Source organism: Mirounga leonina, unplaced genomic scaffold, assembly GCF_011800145.1.
Source record: "Mirounga leonina isolate KUSES-001 unplaced genomic scaffold, KU_Mleo_1.0 Mir_151, whole genome shotgun sequence".
In the NCBI taxonomy this organism is placed as follows: Eukaryota; Metazoa; Chordata; class Mammalia; order Carnivora; family Phocidae; genus Mirounga; species Mirounga leonina.
In genome coordinates this window covers 43,043,376-43,061,485 of record NW_023270377.1, presented here as the reverse complement: position 1 = coordinate 43,061,485, position 18,110 = coordinate 43,043,376, and the positions used below count along the sequence as shown (strand labels likewise).

Here is an 18,110-nt window from a genome sequence, read left to right as displayed (position 1 = left end):
TGAGACACCTTTTTTTGACATTTGTTCTCACATGTGTTTGAGAAGGGAAGACAAATCTAGGGAACATGTTGCAAATAGAAAACAGGGAAGTCCAATTTTGAATAACTCTGAGGAAACATTTTGATCCGAGACCAGGAGTGGAAACGGCGGAGAGTGGGAGTCTGGCCCTCATGAGTCAGCAGTGGCCAGAGGGAGCTGTGGTGTGGCTTTGTTGAGGATAAAAGGAGAACTGGAAAGAGGAACTGATGTTGTCTCAACAAGCCTGATTTATAGGTTAATTGTGCCAAGGGGAAGGGAGTAAGGAGCCTGGTGTGGTAGTAAGCTGCCTGAGTGGCTATGTAGAGAGACCTCCACTGCACAAACAGGTGCCCTCTGCCTTCCACAAGCTGCTTCAGCGTGGGCCCTGCTGCCCGTGGGGTGCCAAGCAGCAGAGGAACTCTGCAACCCCGGAACAGTGGAGGAGCGGGTCCCTGTGAGCCATGTGGCAAATTCTTGTCTCATAACTGCGCTGGGTACTTTTAGGGAAAAGATTAAGAGAGAACACACTTGGGCCCAAGGCCTCTCTTAACAGAGCGAAGTCTGAAGCCCCTACACTAAACATAAAGCAGAACCATACAAAGTGACAGGCACGCCATCTATGATTTAATGAAATACACTGATCTGGTCCAGCGTGGTCAAACTTTTGCGCCTAATATGGAGTACCTTCTTAATTCTCTTTCAAAATAAGTTCTGCAGAACTGTGTTTAATGAACAAATGAAACCCAAATTCACCAGTATGAGGGAGTTTGAATAAAAGATTTTATTGTTATACTCTCAGAGGGTAAAAATGACACACATTTTAATTTTATTCGTTGTATAATCAGGTTCCCTATATTTTGAAGGTGTGACATCTTTTTTAAAATTATTTTTTATTAAAGTATAGTTGACATACAATGTTACATTAGTTTCAGGTATATAACATAGTGATTCAACAATTTATAAATTATGCAATGGTTACCGCAGTGTTAGTTACCATGTGTTACCCTACAAAGTTGTTGCAATATTATTGACTATATTCCCTATGCTGTACTTTCATCACCATGAATTAACTGGAAGTTTGTACCTCTTAATCCCCTTTACCTATTTTGTCCATCCCTCAACTTCACCATGGCAACCACCAGTTCTCTGTATTTATGAGTCTGATTCTACTTTTTTGTTTGTTCATTCATTTTGTTTTTTAGATTCCACATGTAAGTGAAATCATATGGTATTTGTCTTCTTGTCTGACTTCACTTAACATAATACCCTCTAGGTCCATCCATGTTGTTGCGATTGGCAAAATATCATTCTTTTTAACGGCTGAGTAGTATTCCGTTGCATGTATATACACCACCTCTTCCTTATCCATTCATTTGTCAGTGGACACGTGGGTTGCTTCTATAACTTGGCTATTGTAATGCTGCAGTAAACACAGAGATGCATATATCTTTTTGAATCTGTGTTTTCATTTTCTTTGGGTAAACACCCAGCAATGGAATTACTGGATCCTGTGGTAATTCCATTTTTAATTTTTTGAGGAATCTCCATCTTGCTATCCTGAAGATACAAAATCTTTTAAGGGTATCTCAAAGCCCTTGTAGCAGGCCTTTTCAGTTGTCTCTACCAGTAAGCGGGATCAGCCCAAGTAGAAGCAGACTTCAATTTAGCAACTCCTTGTGACTTTTCAGGAACTCCAGGATCAAGGGTGTCCTGATTGAAACTCAAATGCCTTGTTTTTTAATTTTTTTAAGATTTTATTTATTTATTTATTTGAGAGAGAGAGTGAGCATCAGCAGAGGGAGAGGGAGAAGCAGGCTCCCCACTGAGCAGGGAGCCTGACACAACCCCGGGGCTGGATCCCAGGACCCTGGGATCATGACCTGAGCCGAAGGCAGCCTCTTAACCGTTTAACCAACTGAGCAACCCGGGCACCCCATCAAATTCCTTGTTTTTAAAATAATGCCTCTTTTGTATTTTAAAAGTGATAAATGCTCACTGAAGGAAAATCCAGCAAAGTATAAGGAAAAAAAATTTAAGTAACTCCTAACTTCTCAGAGATAGCCCTACTAACATTTTGTTACTATTTTCTTCAAGTTTTTTTCTAAAACATATTTCATATGAAGTACATAAACTTATAAGTATAAACTTTTACAGTACATAAGGGTTTGTGTCCTGCTTTTTTTCACTTAATGTGATGCATACATAGATCATAAGCATTTCTCCATATTCTATTAATTCCACTCTATTAAGTTCTATTTTGCTCTCATTGGATATACCGTAATTTATTTAACTACTCCTCTTAACTGATTGCTTCATATGTTTCAGTTTTGATTATTATGAAAAGTACTGAAATGAACATCCTTACACTTAAATCATTGCATTCTAGAAAGGTTATACTTTTCTCAGTTAATGAGAGTCCCTATCAGTCTTCATCCTGGTAATGAATGAATATTTTCATTTTCAAAAGTATTGGTATGGCATGTATGTATTTTTACTTTAATGGGCTAGGTAATCAGTTTTTTCCTGAAAGAAATTGATAGCTCATGTTAACTCTCAATTTATCAGAGTTCTAACAGTATAAGAAACAATTTTAGATTATGTACACTGGAATGTGCTTAGGATTTAAATTATTTTTTTAGATGATAGCATTTAGGGGATGTAAATAAAAATCAGAGATGGTGGCTGCATGTCTGTAGAAAAATGTACTTTAAATCTTGAGGTCTGTATTTTGATCTAAATTATAAATTCACAAAAGATTTGTCTGAGCACCTATAAATTTCTGTTTAAAATGCCTTGTCTTATGGGTAGATTGTACTTTCTTTAACCCTCTTAACTTCCTCAGTGTCTTAAAAGAGGTCAGAACATCCAGGTAATAACACCAGTCTTTTATTGAATAAGCTTTCATCAACAACACATTATAAATATCACATTATTTTACAAATGTATGCCCGTGTGCACATAAGCGCTCTAACGTAATCTTTTATTACTAATACCTGGAATTGTGTTTTTATTTCTCCTTATAATTCTTATTTTTCCATAGTCGGCTTTTCCTGTGTTCCTAGTATTTTTAGATCTTGAACTAATATATTTACCTGAGTCAGCCCTTTTCTGAAAAGATTTGGGAAAAAAAAAATGCGTCTTTATGTATAAAACAGATTCACATAACCAGGTTTAAAAATAAACCAAAAAGCATTTTAATAGAATTGTAATTAGTCTTTTTTTGTTTTTACTGATGTATCTTCTCTATAAATTGCTGCTCAAGTAGAGCAAGCAAAAATTTATTGGGGAAAATCTTTCTCTAAAACCTTAAGCAAGTCGCTTCTTTCAGTATCAACCTTTTAAAAACCTTTTGTTTCATGCTTTGGAAAGATAGGTCTAAGATTTTCCATGTTGCCTTCTTGCCAGAGAAATAAAGATTGCATTTATATTCATTAAAACAGTAAATCATTTGACCGTGGAGTCTTCAAAAGGTAAGTGTTGACTGGCTGCAATAGCCAGGTCCCCTGGGGCCAGGCTGGCGCTGACCGGGCTGCAGCCTGCCCTCTTTCTCTCTCCTCTAACCCTGCACCTCTTCTGTTACCTGGAAGGGGTCTGAAGACACCATTTCAATGCGAATAGATTTTCCAGACTTTCACATGAAGAGTTGTGCTCATAGGGCCCGCTATCTGAGAACGCAGGACAGAAAGCTCAAAGAATTACATTAACGTTTGAAAATGAGTGGACCGCTTTTATGTGCGACACATGTATTTAGTGCTTTCAAAGACTTCTGGCAAAGACTCCATGGCTCCCACAGGTTGGAACTGTTGCTCTGGAGGACGCAAGTGGCTGGGCTCCCATGCCCACTGCTGTGCCTAGAGGGGAGTGAGTAGGAATGCTCTGGATGGGCCTGTCTTGGGAGACATGTTGCTGACATTCCAGACTGAAAAAGAGAATTTCCTCTCATTTAAAAGTTATGCACTCTGGGGGTGCCTGGCTGGTTCAGTTGGTGGAGCACGCGACTCTTGATCTCTGGGTTGTGAGTTTGAGGCCTACATTGGGTGTAGAGATTACTTAAAAATAAAATCTTTAAATAAATAAATAAATAAAAGTTAGGCGCTCTAACTTTTGGTTCTTCCAGCACTCTGCTTCAGTAATCTGGGCATTTCCACCGCTTAGGTATTAGTTCAGAGGGAACTGGTTTCTAAGCTTCCGCAGTCGAAGTACAATGAATATTGGAAGCACAGCCTATTCATCAGTTCGGTTATCCTCAACCGACAGTTTCCTTGCCCTTTCTGGCTATTGCTCGTTGTCTGTGCTTTGGGTCTGTATGTACAAAGGTCCTGTGGCCCGGCCAGCCCCTTCAAGCCCTCCAGTCTCCTTCCTGACAAATAAACGCAGAGTGTGAGCAGCAGCTTGTCCAGTGACTCTCACCCCATCTCAAACATCCACTGGATTTCGTTGTTGTTGGAGAAGCTCACATGATCAAAATATCTTTTAAAAAAAAAACCATTCTGTTCATGTTGTAATTTGAACTGTTACTTACTCCTCACACTGGGCTTGTTTTAAGGCAGGAAGTTAAATAAAGGCGTAGAAGGAAACAAGGTTCTGGGGCCTGCTCCACATTTATGCTGTAAGCTCCTGGCACAACACTTAATCAGAAACCTAAAACAAATAAATAGGAATTTGCTTCCATGATGATTGATAAAGTCTAAGGATCTAAACAACTGATTTTTGAATTATATTTAGTTGTGTCTTCCACAAAGTGAAAGTGAAAATCCACTTGGCTTTTTGCTAAAGCCACATTTAGGATTAAAGACTATTTCCTCCCTCACAACCACACCCTTAAGAGATGAGAATAACTTGTTCCTTTCACTCTCTTAGCAGTATGAAGGGAAATACGGTAGGATTTCAGCTCCTATCTTTCGCATTTATTATGTTACAAATATAATTAAAATGTTCCTACAGGTGGCTCTATTTTAAATGAATAGGTATTTCTGGCCTGGAGATACCTAATTATCATTCCAGTCCCTAATGAACAATGTTCTCTAGTGAGCCAGTGTGCTTCTTCTCCCTGCCCCACACCCCTGCACCCCCCCAAGAAAAAATGAGGCTGAGGACGTGGAAATGGATGTGAACATAAATTTAGTCTTGCTTTTGCTCTCTCTAAAGTAAATAAATCAATCTTTAAGAAAAAAAAAGAAAAATGCTTTTTCATACATTATTTCATTTAAGCCTTAGAATCCCTCTGTGGGTTAGTTGACTTGGGTTCATATTTTGATCCCCATTTCACAATGAATAAAGGGAGGCTCAAAGAGGCACTGATTTGTCAAAGCCAGGAGAGCATCTGGAACTCCTCTCTGCACTTCCTAAAATTAATCTCTGTCACATTAAACTTTAGCAAAATACTATATATATGTATATATATATATATATATACACACACACACACACACACACACGTGTGTGTATATATATGTATATATATGTTGCTATCAGGTGCTTGTCAAAAATAATCTTTATTGTGAGTTTACAAGAGTAAAGGGCAATATGCTAAGTACTAGATTCCCCATTCAAGGAGTTTATAATCTAGTTGGGAAGACAGGAAATGCCTATAAAAAAAAAAGCAATAAAATTATCCACAAGTCTTACCACAGCTCAGGTATGAGAGTAATCAAAGGAGTCAGGAGAATATTGTAAGTTGATTCTATTTCCAGATGTTATAAAAGATTGCATTAAATGCAATTCATAGAGTACTATCTAAAGTAATTCTAGGGTCACCTGGATCCTGGGCTCAGTCAGTTAAGCATCTGACTTTGGCTCAGGTCATGATCTCAGGGTCCTGGGATTGAGTCCCTCCTCTCAGGCTCCTTGCTCAGCAGGAAGTCTGCCTCTTCCTCTCCCTTTGCCGCTCTCTCCACTTGTGCTTTCTCTCTCTTTCTCTCAAATAAATAATAAAATCTTGGGAAAAAAAAGTAATTCTATCACAGGATATTAGTATTTATAATCAGTGTTGAGACCAGTACACTAAAATAAAAGATCAAATGTTAGGAAATCCTTAGGGGTTGCAGTAGCAAAATATTGCTATTCTGTTTTCCACACTGAAGCTATGATCTCCGTAAAATACAAATGTGGCCATTGTATTCTGTTTAATTCTCTTCAATGGCTCTCTATTGTGCTCAAAATGAATAATACCAACAAGTTCTTACTATATATCAGGTGCTGTGCTAAGAGTTCAACATGCATTATGCTTTTTCATCCCCCCAGCTACCCTAACGGAAAAGTATTATTATATTCTTCATCTTGTAGATGCGGAGACTAAGAGAAGGAGCTTCCTCAAGGCCACAGAACTAGTCAGTGACAGAGCCAGGATTCTAATCTCTGCCAGTCTCACATCCCCTACTCAGCGACCCCTTCGTAGAGTGTAGAAGGCCCCCACATGAACGCTTTAAGGGTCTCCTGTTATCCCTTCTTTTCCACTATCCTGGAATAGTTTTCCCATTCATCTTTGCCCAAGACAAATCCTGTACATCTTTCGGGGTTCAAGTTAAGTCCCTCATTCTCTTAACGTCTATCTGAAGTTTGGTCTCTCTGCTCTGAGCTCCAGACGCACCCCATTGTCTGTAATATTTCCTGTTAATTATGCGGGGCTTCGTAGCTTCCATTATTCTTGTCACCTGTCATTGAAATCTTCCTTGTGTTTTGGGTTTATCTTGTCAACTATAAAGCAAGTCTTTGAGGCTCAAGACCACGTTTTGGACATCCCTGTCTAGTAGCTACACAATGCCTTGAGATATAGGCTCTGCACAGACTGTCTGGATTTAAACATCAGCTCAGCCTCTTGCTCCCTACTGACCTTGGGCTAATCATTTACCTTCTCTGTGGCTCATTTTCCTCATTGTAAAGTTGGGAAAGTAATCTTACCCCAGAGGACTATTGTGATGATTAAGTGAGTTAATACATTTTAAACCTGTAGCAGATATTACTCAAGTGTTGTTGTGTTGTAGTTGGTAATAACTGTGATAATAATAGAGCCCCACTGAACCCTTATGAAAATAAATATGTTGTCAAGATGGCCAACCACGAGGTATGTATTCGCCACTGTATGAATCAGTTTGTCTCCCAGCAGACAGGTTTTGCTATGAGCCTGGGAGAGGTCCACCAAGAATAACAGGGATGGCAGGTTGTGGGAGGAGTTTCCGTCCAAGTGGAATGATGTTGGTAGCAACTGTGGGAAGCAGTGAGTGTCTGGAGGGCTCAAGCTGGACCTTGGAGGATCAAGCTGGGCTGACAGGACTAGAACCAGTTTTGACTCTTTTACAATTTGGTTTAGCCATAAAGGAGCCATGTCAAAATGCTCCAAAAGGAAGAGGAAGATTCCAAAATAGTCATTCACCTCTATAGACCTTAATGCCCTTGTAGCTTGTGTAACTGTTATAAAACCAACCTTATGTTTCTTTTTCATGACATTGGCTAAAGGTCTAGCAGATCCTAAGGCAATCCTTACGGGGAAAAGATCTGTTGGAATTGACGTTGAATGCTAAGCCTCTGAGGAAAGCTCTTTCTGGAAAATTCTGGGGGTTGAACTCAATGTTCCAGAATGTAGTGGCTGAATACCAGGACTCTAAGTCTTGTTTAGAGGGGTTTCTCTATGTCTGCTGATAATAAATTGCAGCAGTAGAGACCTGCCCTGAGACTCATATTGCTTAAAGGCACGGAGAAGGGTCAGTAACAGTTGACAACGTAGAGCTAGCTCTGAGGGTTCAAAATGTGGGTTTTCCCATTTTGCAGCCTCAGTACTGGTCTCTGGGCAATATCGAGTTGTGATGGAAATGGTACCAAGAGGGGACTGTCCTTTCTGTGTTTCCGCTCCATCACTGAGAGTTATGTTGCTGCTACTTTATGTTTGTAAATCTGACCTTTGGCAATTATTATTCCAAACGATATATTCAGGTTTAAGGGTTTTTTTCCCCCCCTGAAAAGCTGAATCCATTTCCATACTCATATATTTGTGGATACCTCAATATATGTTTGAGCAGTTTCCATTTAAATGCATAATGAAGATAGCTATCAATTTTAACAAGAATTATTTCATCACCTGTCATCAATAATTCAGAAATACCTGCTAGTTGATTGACTCAGTATAAGTACCGGTAGAATGTTTTTCCAGGTTTTAAAAGGCTGTGTTATATTTTCACGGTAATGGTGTTGATTACTATCATTAGAGAGTGCTAGGTGAGAAAAGTTTTCTGTTTTTCTAATAAATAAAAGTCCTTCTTATCCAAGTAGGATTAACTGCAAACCTATAGTAGAGATTTCCCAGAGAAGTTCATAAATTTAATTCTGTGTATGATTTGTAATGTCTTCTCTCCTTTTTAAAAGTTTCTTTTAGGGCGCCTGGGTGGCTCAGTTGGTTAAGCGACTGCCTTCGGCTCAGGTCATGATCCTGGAGTCCCGGGATCGAGTCCCACATCGGGCTCCCTGCTCTGCAGGGAGTCTGCTTCTCCCTCTGACCCCCTCCTCCCTCTCATGCTCTCTGTCTCTCATTCTCTCTGTCTCAAATAAATAAATAAAATCTTTAAAAAAAAAAAAAGTTTCTTTTTAAAAAATCTTTAAAAAAAAAAAAAGACTCAGAGGTTTAAATAAAATGTTAGCTTAATGGGTTCATGTTGTTAGACTACTTAATAAACAATACCTCTCCTTGGTTTGTAAACAGACTAAGTACTTCATCCAGCATATAAATATTTTTACTGCTCTTTATACTTGCTCTATCAATCCTTATGGCAAATTAAATGTAATCTAAGTCAGCCAAAGCATGCCGTACTTTGGGGCATATTTTAATTTTATTAAAATACAGAGTTTGTTTTGGTTCATTTGCTTCTTTTTGTCCCTGATCCTGTGATTATACAGATGACTGTAGTTGAACTGTATTTTGTCACTGTGTTTTAAATGTGATTGTTTTGGTTCCTTTTCCTCAAAATCTAAATAAACCCTGAAAATATTAAGTCTAAACATTAGTGTCCTGAATTGAAACTAAAAGTTTTTGTTTATATTTTTAGAATTGAAATTCTTAAGAATTCATATTCTTACGGATATGACATTCATACAAAGGTACTGAATATTATAGGAGAAGAACATTCCAGTAACTACTTTGCATTTGTTGATACTTAGAGAACTACTTAACATCTGGACTCATGGAGCAAGAGAAACCTTGCATGAACTTATGATAATCAAAAATCATTTGAATAAGATGGTGAGGAAAGAATGGTTTGGGAGAAAGTCACTCAACAAGGTTTAAATCCAACATTCGAATGTAAGGTATTTTGCAGCTTTGAATTAGCATTTGGGCATCAGTTCTCAGCATCACTTGGACAAATCAGAGACTTATACCTTTTTAAAAGGACTTGGTGTCCTTCTGTGACCTACTTGTTAAAGACTCAGTGGTTGATTTATGGAGGATAATTAATTAAAGCCCACCTGATTGGAATTCATAGTCAGAATTCATTCTGTACAATTCTGAAAACTATTTTTAGTCTGGGATAGAAGGGTACTGGTAGCTGTTTCAATTGTTATCTTTTATAGAGATAAAGCTCACATGACTGCATATTTCTTTTTCAGTTTTGATTTTTATTTTTTAAAGCAGAGATAGGCATGTACAAAGTTTTTTTTTTTTTTTTTAAAGATGAACAATTTTATAGAGCTCGTTTAAAAGTAAAACAACAACCAGATTCTACCCCATCGCTCATTTCCCATCAGAGGCAACTCCTTCCTCTGCATTTTAGGCTACCATTTTGATATTCACCTGTGTATTTTTAAATAAAATGCTTGTATTCTTAACTCTTGATTTTTAAGTGTAGGCATTATCTACTGTCTTCTCACTATGGGAGATACGGAGTTAACTCTTCTTTCCTGCCCCAGCTCTCTATACCTATTCAACCTTCTCATTTCATATCTTCTCAATGTGGTGATGTGGCAATTTTGGAGTTCAGTAGTCACTATTTATTTGCATTAGTATGACTGTGTGATTACAGCTGAGACATGCAGTAAACTATGCTTATTTTTCTTTTCCTGTGCAACTTTTCGTTTTCTTGTAATGTTTTGCTTACTTAACTTTCTCTGTACTGACCACTAATTCAGCCCTAAACTCTTCACCAATTATCTAAATTTCCTCTTGGGACATTCAGATGTACTGTTACTCTGTCAGTGTCATTTTGCTGATAAAGGCTGTCTGGGGGCCTTCAGACCTGCCCCCTGCTAGACCCGCTGCCCTGTGTGTCTGGCCCGTAGCTGTCACGCCGGGACCTCCAGTCACCAGCGTGCCTGTGTCCCTTTGCCTCTCTCCCACATCAGGTCTTTTATGTCCTGTATCCTCTGTCTTACTCTCTCTTGATTTAGTCCCTTGTTTTGGTGGCACACAACCTGAGAAAGGGTACACAAGAGGTATGTTTTTTTGAGAAATTACGTAGGTAAAATGTCTTTATTTTACCTATAAACTTGAATAGTGATTTGGCTCGCCATAGCTCCCACTGAGAAATCTGAAGTCATCTCTGGTTCCTGATCCCTAGTATGTGACACATTTTCTTCTCTGAAAATTTGTGGCGTCGTCTGTGTGTCCAAGTGTTCTGAAATCTTCATGATGTGCTCTGGCTTGGGTCTGTTTTATTCTCTGTGTTGGGCACTCAGTGGGTCATTTCAGTCAGATATTTCATAGCTTTCAGTTCTAAGAAATTTTTTTGGATTAAAAAATTTCCTTTTCTTAATATTCTTTCTCTTCTTGGAGTTCCAATTTTTTAGATACTTGACTTTCTGGATGATCCAGTATTTGCCTTGTCCTTTCTTTCCTACTTTCACCTCTTTTCTTTTTTTCTTCTTTGTATTTTAAGTTCTTAAGTTCATTTTTGTTGAAAAAAATATATAAATTTGTGACGCTTTTACACATTGAATGCATCCATATGATAAAGACCCAGATCAAAAAATCCTAAAATTCTCAGCACCCTAGAACCCCATCTAGTCACTACCTTCCCCAAGGGGAACTACTTTTAAAAATTAAGCTTTCTGTTTTGAGATAACTGTAGATTCACATACAGTTGTAAGAAATAATACAGATAGCCCGTGTATCCTGTGCGCACTTTTCCCCAGTGGTAACATCTTGCAAAACTTGAGTACAACAGCACAACCAGGATACTGACACAGATATGGTCAAGATATAGAACATTTTATCACCACCTGAATTTCTCACGTCTCCCTTCTGTGACTACCACCACTTTCCTCCTGCCTTTGCTCCGTATGGAACCCCTCTCAATCCCTTTTGTGTTCTCCATTTCGGTAATGTTGTCATTCCAAGAATGATACATGAATGGAATCATATGTATATAATCTTTTAAGATTGGCCTTTTTTCACTCTTTACAGTTCTCTGGAGATCTATTTGTCCCCTTTTATTGCTGTGTAATATTCCATGGTATGGATGTGCCACAATTTGTAGAACCATTTGTCCCCTGAAGGACATCTGGTTCTTTCCAGTTGGGGGTACTACAGATAAAGCTGCTATAAATATTTGTGTTGGTTTTGTGTGAAATTTTTTTCATTTCTCTGAGATAAATGCCCAGAAATGCGATTGCTGGGTCATATGGTAGTCATGTGTTTCGATTGTTAAGAAACTGCCAAACTGCTTTCCAGAGTAGCTGTACCATTTTATATCCCCACCAGCAATGTATGAGTGATCTAGTTTCTCCTTATCCTTATCAGAATTTGGTGTTGTCACTATTTTTACTTTAGCCATTGTTACACACATGTAGTGGTATGTTTTTAATTAAATTTACATTTCTCTAATGGTTAATGACAAGGAACATCTTTTCCTATGTTTATTTGCATCTATATATCCTGTATCTCCTCTTTGATAAAATGTCTTTTCATGTCTTGGGTCCATTTTCTAATTGGATTGTTCGGACTTTTTTTTTTTTTACTGTTGAGTTTTGAAGTTCTTTATATATTCTAGATACTAGTCATTTGTTGAATGTGTCTTGCAAATATTTCCTCCTATTATAATTTGTCTTTTCATCCTCTTAGTAGAGATTTTTGCAGAATAAGATTTTTTAATTTTGATGAAGTCTGATTTATCAGTTTTTCCTTTTATGAAATATGCATTTGGTGTTAAGTCTAAGAACTCTTTGCCTAGTACTAGAGTCTGAGGATTTTCTCCTAGGTTTTTTTTCTGAAAGTTAATGTAGTTTTACATTTAACGTTTAGATCCATGCCCATTTTGAGTTAATATTCATATAAGGTGTGAAACTTAGGTTGATGTTCATTTTTTGCCTATTGATATCTAATTGCTCCAGCACCATTTGTTGAAAAGGTTATCTTGCCTCCATTAAATTGTTTTTGCATCTTTGTGAAATATCAGTTTGGCATATTTGTATAGCTTTATTCCTGGGCTCTGTGCTCTGTTCCTTTGATCAGTGTGTCTTTTCTTTTGCCAGTGCCACATAGTCATGATTATCCTGTAGCCGAAATAAATCTTCTTTTTCAAAATTGCTTTAGCTATTCCTGTTCCCTTTTCTTTCATAGATTATTCCTAGGGAATAATGTTCTCTATATCTACAAAAAAATCTTGCTCAGATTTCGGTAGGGATTGTGTTAAACCTGTGTATAAATTTGAGGAAAATTGAAATCTTTGCTGTGTTGAATGTTCCAAGTCATGAATATGGTATGTCTCTTCTTTTTTTTCTTTTAAGTGGGCTCCACGCTGGGTCCAGTGCAGGGCTTGAACTCATGACCCTGAGATCAAGACCTGAGCTGAGATGAAGTGTCAGATGCTTAACCGACTGAGCCAACCAGGTGCCCCTCTCCATTTATTTAGATTTTTATTTCTTTCATCAGCATCTTGTAGTTTTCAGCATATAGTCCTTTGCATTAATTTATATTTAAATATTTCTTCTTTCCAGAAGATTTTGTAGATTTCTTGGGATTTCCTACACAATCATGTCATCTGCAAATAGACACCATTTCTTTCTTTCTTTTTAATCTGTACACCTTTTGTTTTCTTTTTTGTCCTTACTAAAATGGCTAGAGCTTCCAACACTATGTTGCATAAGAGTGGTAAGACCGATGGTCTTGCTTTGTTCCCTATCTTAGAGAGAAAGCATTCAGTCTTTCACCACTAAGTGTAATGTTACCTGTAGGTTTTTGTAGATGATCTTTATCTAATTGAGGAGGTTTCTCTCTATTCCTATTTTTCTGAGACTTTTCATGAAATGAGTGTTTAATTTTGTCAGAATCTTTTTCTGCATAAGTTAATAGGATTATGATACTTTTTCTCGTTAGCTTGTAATATGGTGGATTTATACTGATTGGTTTTCTTTTTCTTTTTTTTTTTTTTTAAAGATTTTATTTATTTATTTGAGAGAGAGAGAGAGCATGAGGGGGAGAGGGTCAGAGGGAGAAGCAGACTCCCTGCTGAGCAGGGAGCCCGATGCGGGACTTGATCCCGGGACTCCAGGATCATGACCTGAGCCGAAGGCAGTCACTTAACCAACTGAGCCACCCGGGCGCCCCTGATTGGTTTTCAAATACTGTACCAGCCTTGTATCCTTGGAATAGATCTCACTTGGTCAAAGTGTACTGTTCTTATATATTACTAAATTTTCTTTTCTAATATTTTGTTAAGGATTTTTGAGTCTGTGTTTATAAGGGATATTGTTCTGTAGCTTTCTGGTCTTGGGACTTTCTTACGGATATAAGATTCTGGTTTGACAGTTCTTATATTATGCCACTTTCTTCTGGTGTACGTGGTTTCTGATGAGATGTGTGCTATCATTTGAATTGTTTTTCCTGTATTGGTAAGTTGTAAGTCCTGTCTCACTGCTCTCAAGATTTTTTTCTTTTGTTTTCGGTTTCAAGTTTGACTATGATGTGTCTTGGTGTGAGTTTCTCTTGTTTGGGGTGCTTTCAGTTTCTTGAATCTGGATCTTTTGCCAATTTGAGAAGTTTTCAGCTTTTATTTCTTTGAGTACTTCAGCCTTGCCCTTTTCTTCTCCTTCCAGGACTCTGATGACATGAATGTTCAATCTTTAGTTATAGTCCCATAGGTCCTTGAGGCTCTGTTAATTTTTTTTCCAGTCTATTTTCTCTGTTGTTCACATTGTATAATTTCCATATTCTGTCTTTCAGTTTGCTCATTTTTCCCTCTCTCCTCCATTCTGCTGTAGGGTCCATCCATTGAGTTTTTTATATTTTGGCTATTATCTTTTCCAGTTCTAAACTTTCCATTTTGTTTCTCTTTATGTATTATATTTCTTGCTGTTTCTCTTTATGTATTAAGTCTCTTTATGTATTATATTTCTTTTTTTTAAGATTTTATTTATTTATTTGACAGAGAAAGACATCGCGAGAGCAGGAACACAAGCAGGGGGAGTGGGAGAGGGAGAAGCAGGCTTCCTGTGGAGCAGAGAGCCCAATGTGGGACTCGATCTCAGGACCCTGGGACCATGACCCGAGCCGAAGGCAGACGCTTAATGACTGAGCCACCCAGGCACCCTCTTGCTGGGACATTCTGTTTCTGTGCTTCAACTTTCATCTGTCTTTTCTTTTTATCTTGCTTTTTGAAGAATTTTTTTCAAGTCTCACTTGTTCTTGGTATGCATTATTTTTATTGAAACTTGGACATTTGGGGTATTATGTTATGCAACTCTGGATCGTATTTAAGCCTCCTGTTCCAGCTGGATTCTTCTGACATGCTCTAGCAGGGGAATTGGAGATATTGCCTCATTACAGCTAGATGGAGGTTGAAGTCCAGGTTCCCCACTCAGCCTCTCTTGACACGTGAGGGTGAAGGAGCTCCTTGTTACTGCGAAGTACCGATGGGTCTTCTGGCTCACCATTAGCTATCCACTGATACTTCCCTGGATGGGAGAAATAGGAGTGCCTCATTACTGCTCCCTATGTGGTTTCCACTGATACCACGGTAGCGGTGAGGAGAGGAATCTTGTTACTGCTGGGTGGTGGCAAAAGTCATGAGTCTCTACTGGGCCGCTTCTGACACCACCCTGGGGTGGAAAGGTAGGGATGTCTTGTTACTAACAGGTGGAGATTTAAGTCCAGGATCCCCCAGTGTTCCTCACTAATGATGTCTTGACGACATGGCCTCATTACCACCTAGCAGTGACGGAAGTCCCAGCTCCCTACTTGGCGTTCTCTGATACCACCTCAGCTTAGGGGTTGGGGTGCCCTGTTATAGCCTGGTGAGTGTGGAAGTCTAGGCTTCCCCTGTAGCCTTTGCTGGTGGGGGTGGGAGTCAAGACACATTACCCCCCAACACCAAATCCCACTCTGTGGTATTTGGCTGGAGTACAGCTGTTATTATCTAAAGTTTTCTGTTTTTCTAGGCTGCGTTTTTCCTCATCCTTTAGCCAGAGAGGGCTTTGTGGGATTTTTGTTTTGCTTTTTTTGTTGTTGTTTGTTTGTTTGTTTTTTGGTTTGCAGTCATTGGTATTTCCAAGTTCTTTAGCCCCATTCATCCCTATGTTGTTCTTTGGGTACCAAGGTCCCTAGCTGGTCTGCCTTCTTCTATCTACCTTTCAGAGTCTTCTGTATTTGCTTTATATATAATCCCCAAGATTTTTAGTTGTACTTAGCAGAGCAGTAGGAAAAATTGTGTCTACTTAATCTCTTTGGAAGCAAAATCTACCCTGACTTTTAATACCATAAATTAGTTTTGCTTGCTTTTGTAACTATATAAATGGAGTCATATGGTATGTGCTCTTCTGCTTCTTGCTTTTCTCAGTCCATATTATGTTTGTGAGATTCATCCGTGTCATTGCATGAAACTGTAATTGTTCATTTTTACTGCTGTACAGTATTTTATGATATGAATATAACATAGTTTATGTATTCTGCTATAGAGAGGTTGTTCCCAGTTTTGAGCTATTAAAATTGTTCTGCTGTGAACATTTTTGTAGATGTCATTTGGTGAATACACTACTATTTAATATATATCGAGGAGTTGTCATCAGGTAAACCTTCAGGTTTGATAGCTATTCCCAAACAGTTATCAAAGTAGTGTATCAATTTACATTCCAATCAGCAACCTCTGAGAGGTCCAGTTGCTCTACATCCTCATCAACACTTGGTATTATCTGTCCTATTTATTTTAGCCATTTTGGGAATATGTTGTATTATTGCATTGTTTTAATTTGCTTTTACTGCTCACTTGAATCAAGTTGAGCATCTTTTTATATATTTATTTGCCACTTGCCTAAGCTCTTTTGTGAAGTGACTGTTCAAGTCTTTTACTCATTTTTCCTATTAGATTACCTGACATCTTTCTATAGATTTTTAAGAATTCTCTATATATCTGGATACATTCTTTTGTTAGATATATAGAATATTCATCCTCACCAGAATACCTTATTTTACTCTTTGGCTTGACATTTCCATCTTTAATGTTGCCTTTTTATGAAAAGAAGTTTTTAATTTTAGTGTAGTCCAATTTATTTTTTCTTCCTTAATGCTTAGCACTTTTATATCCTATTTAATAGTCTCTTTCTATCCTAAGATCTTCAAGATCTTTTTCTGTGTTTACATTCCATTTGGAATTGATTTTTGTGTGTCATGTGAAGTAGAGGATCTGTTTATTGTTGTTGTTGTTCTTTTTTCTAAGTAGTTGCCTTAAATTTTTTTACATCATCCCTTATCATGTATGCTCTTTTTTCCACAAAAAATTTCCATAACTTTTCATTCAAGCATTCCTTTTATTCCCCTTCATCCTCCTTCTTCTTGAAAAATATGTATTATTTTTGTTTCATAGTTGCATTTCTTTTCCTATTTCTGAAATTAATATATTTAGGAAATATTTTCCTCCTCACATAGCTTCTGTTTTCTCCATGTTGATTTTTTTTTTCTGTTTCTTTTGGTTCTTTCATGTAAGGTACTTTCTTCAAATGTCTTACAATTGTGGATGACTGCTCATATTTAGTGGCAGGGCTTGATGACTCCGAACTTCCATGTAGAGTGATTTGGTGGGTTGTTTAGTGGGGGAGGCTTCAGTGTCAGGATCCTCAGAGAAGAACCTTCCAGTTTCCTGCCTGGAGGATGATAACCTTGCCAGCCTCTGGAAACCTTGTGAGGGAAGTTGGATGGGGGTTTGGGGTTAGGGCTAAGGCTTGGAATCAGTATGTATGTGTGCACTTAATGCCCTGTTTTCAGTCTGGTACCCCTACTCTCAGCTCCAGCTGTTTCTGTACGACAGGAGAACCTCAGTTTTATTCTCTCCCGAGGGGAAAAACCTCTAGTTGTCTGGTTAGCTATATGGAGTAGAGAAGGGGATTGAGTGTTTTTCATTGGAGTTCAGACTTTCAGTCAACTCCATTAGCAGCAGCCTCCCCTCCCCACCTCTACACACACACACACACACACACACACTTATTTGCACTTCAACCTAATATGGCCAACCGTGAGACTTCTTTGAAGGATCCTGAGTAATAAATTCTGTTACTGGCTTTCCTCACTGTCAACCAAGGTTTCAGTTTTCTAAGATCTATTAAGTTATTTACCAATTGTCTAATTATATTCTGGCTTCCAGAATCTCATTTTATCGCTCCATTTATGGGCTCTTTAATTCTCCTAGCTTGGATTATGACCTTAAAAATGTGTGTGTGTGCGCGCGCGCACGCGTGTGGTCATTTTAGTAGAGCACAGGGATGGAAGTCAGGTGTGCTCAATCTGCCATCTTCACCCAGAAGTGTCATACAACTTTTATACCCTTTAAAAACAACAAATATTTCTTTTAAATTTGAGCTCAGAGGGCGCCTGGGTGGCTCAGTCGTTAAGCGTCTGCCTTCGGCTCAGGTCATGATCCCAGGGTCCTGGGATCGAGTCCCACATCAGGCTCTCTGCTCGGCAGGAAGCCTGCTTCTCCCTCTCCCGCTCCCCCTGCTTGTGTTCCTGCTCTCGCTATCTCTCTCTCTGTCAAATAAATAAATAAAATCTTTAAAAATCAATAAATAAATAAATTTGAGCTCAGAAATGAAATTAATTTAGAAAATAAGTCCAAAGGAGAATTATTGTTCTCTTTAGATGATGAGATGGAATTGGAGCTGCTGATTTGGCTAGGTGAAGGCAC

At 38.2% G+C, this 18,110-nt stretch overlaps 1 protein-coding gene across 3 annotated transcripts in view; it reads left to right on the top strand.

Moving 5' to 3' along the window:
* MFSD6 (major facilitator superfamily domain containing 6) overlaps nucleotides 1-18,110 on the top strand; it is a 68,881-nt gene that overhangs the window by 3,464 nt on the left and 47,307 nt on the right. Inside the window, exon 1 of one of the 3 annotated variants that reach the window (XM_035007511.1) lies at nucleotides 12,803-12,829. The exons of the other annotated variants lie outside the window; for them this stretch is intronic. The gene's annotated coding sequence lies outside the window, so the exon portion shown is untranslated. Of the gene's footprint in view, nucleotides 1-12,802; nucleotides 12,830-18,110 lie in introns of those variants that run through there. 3 annotated transcript variants of the gene reach the window in all.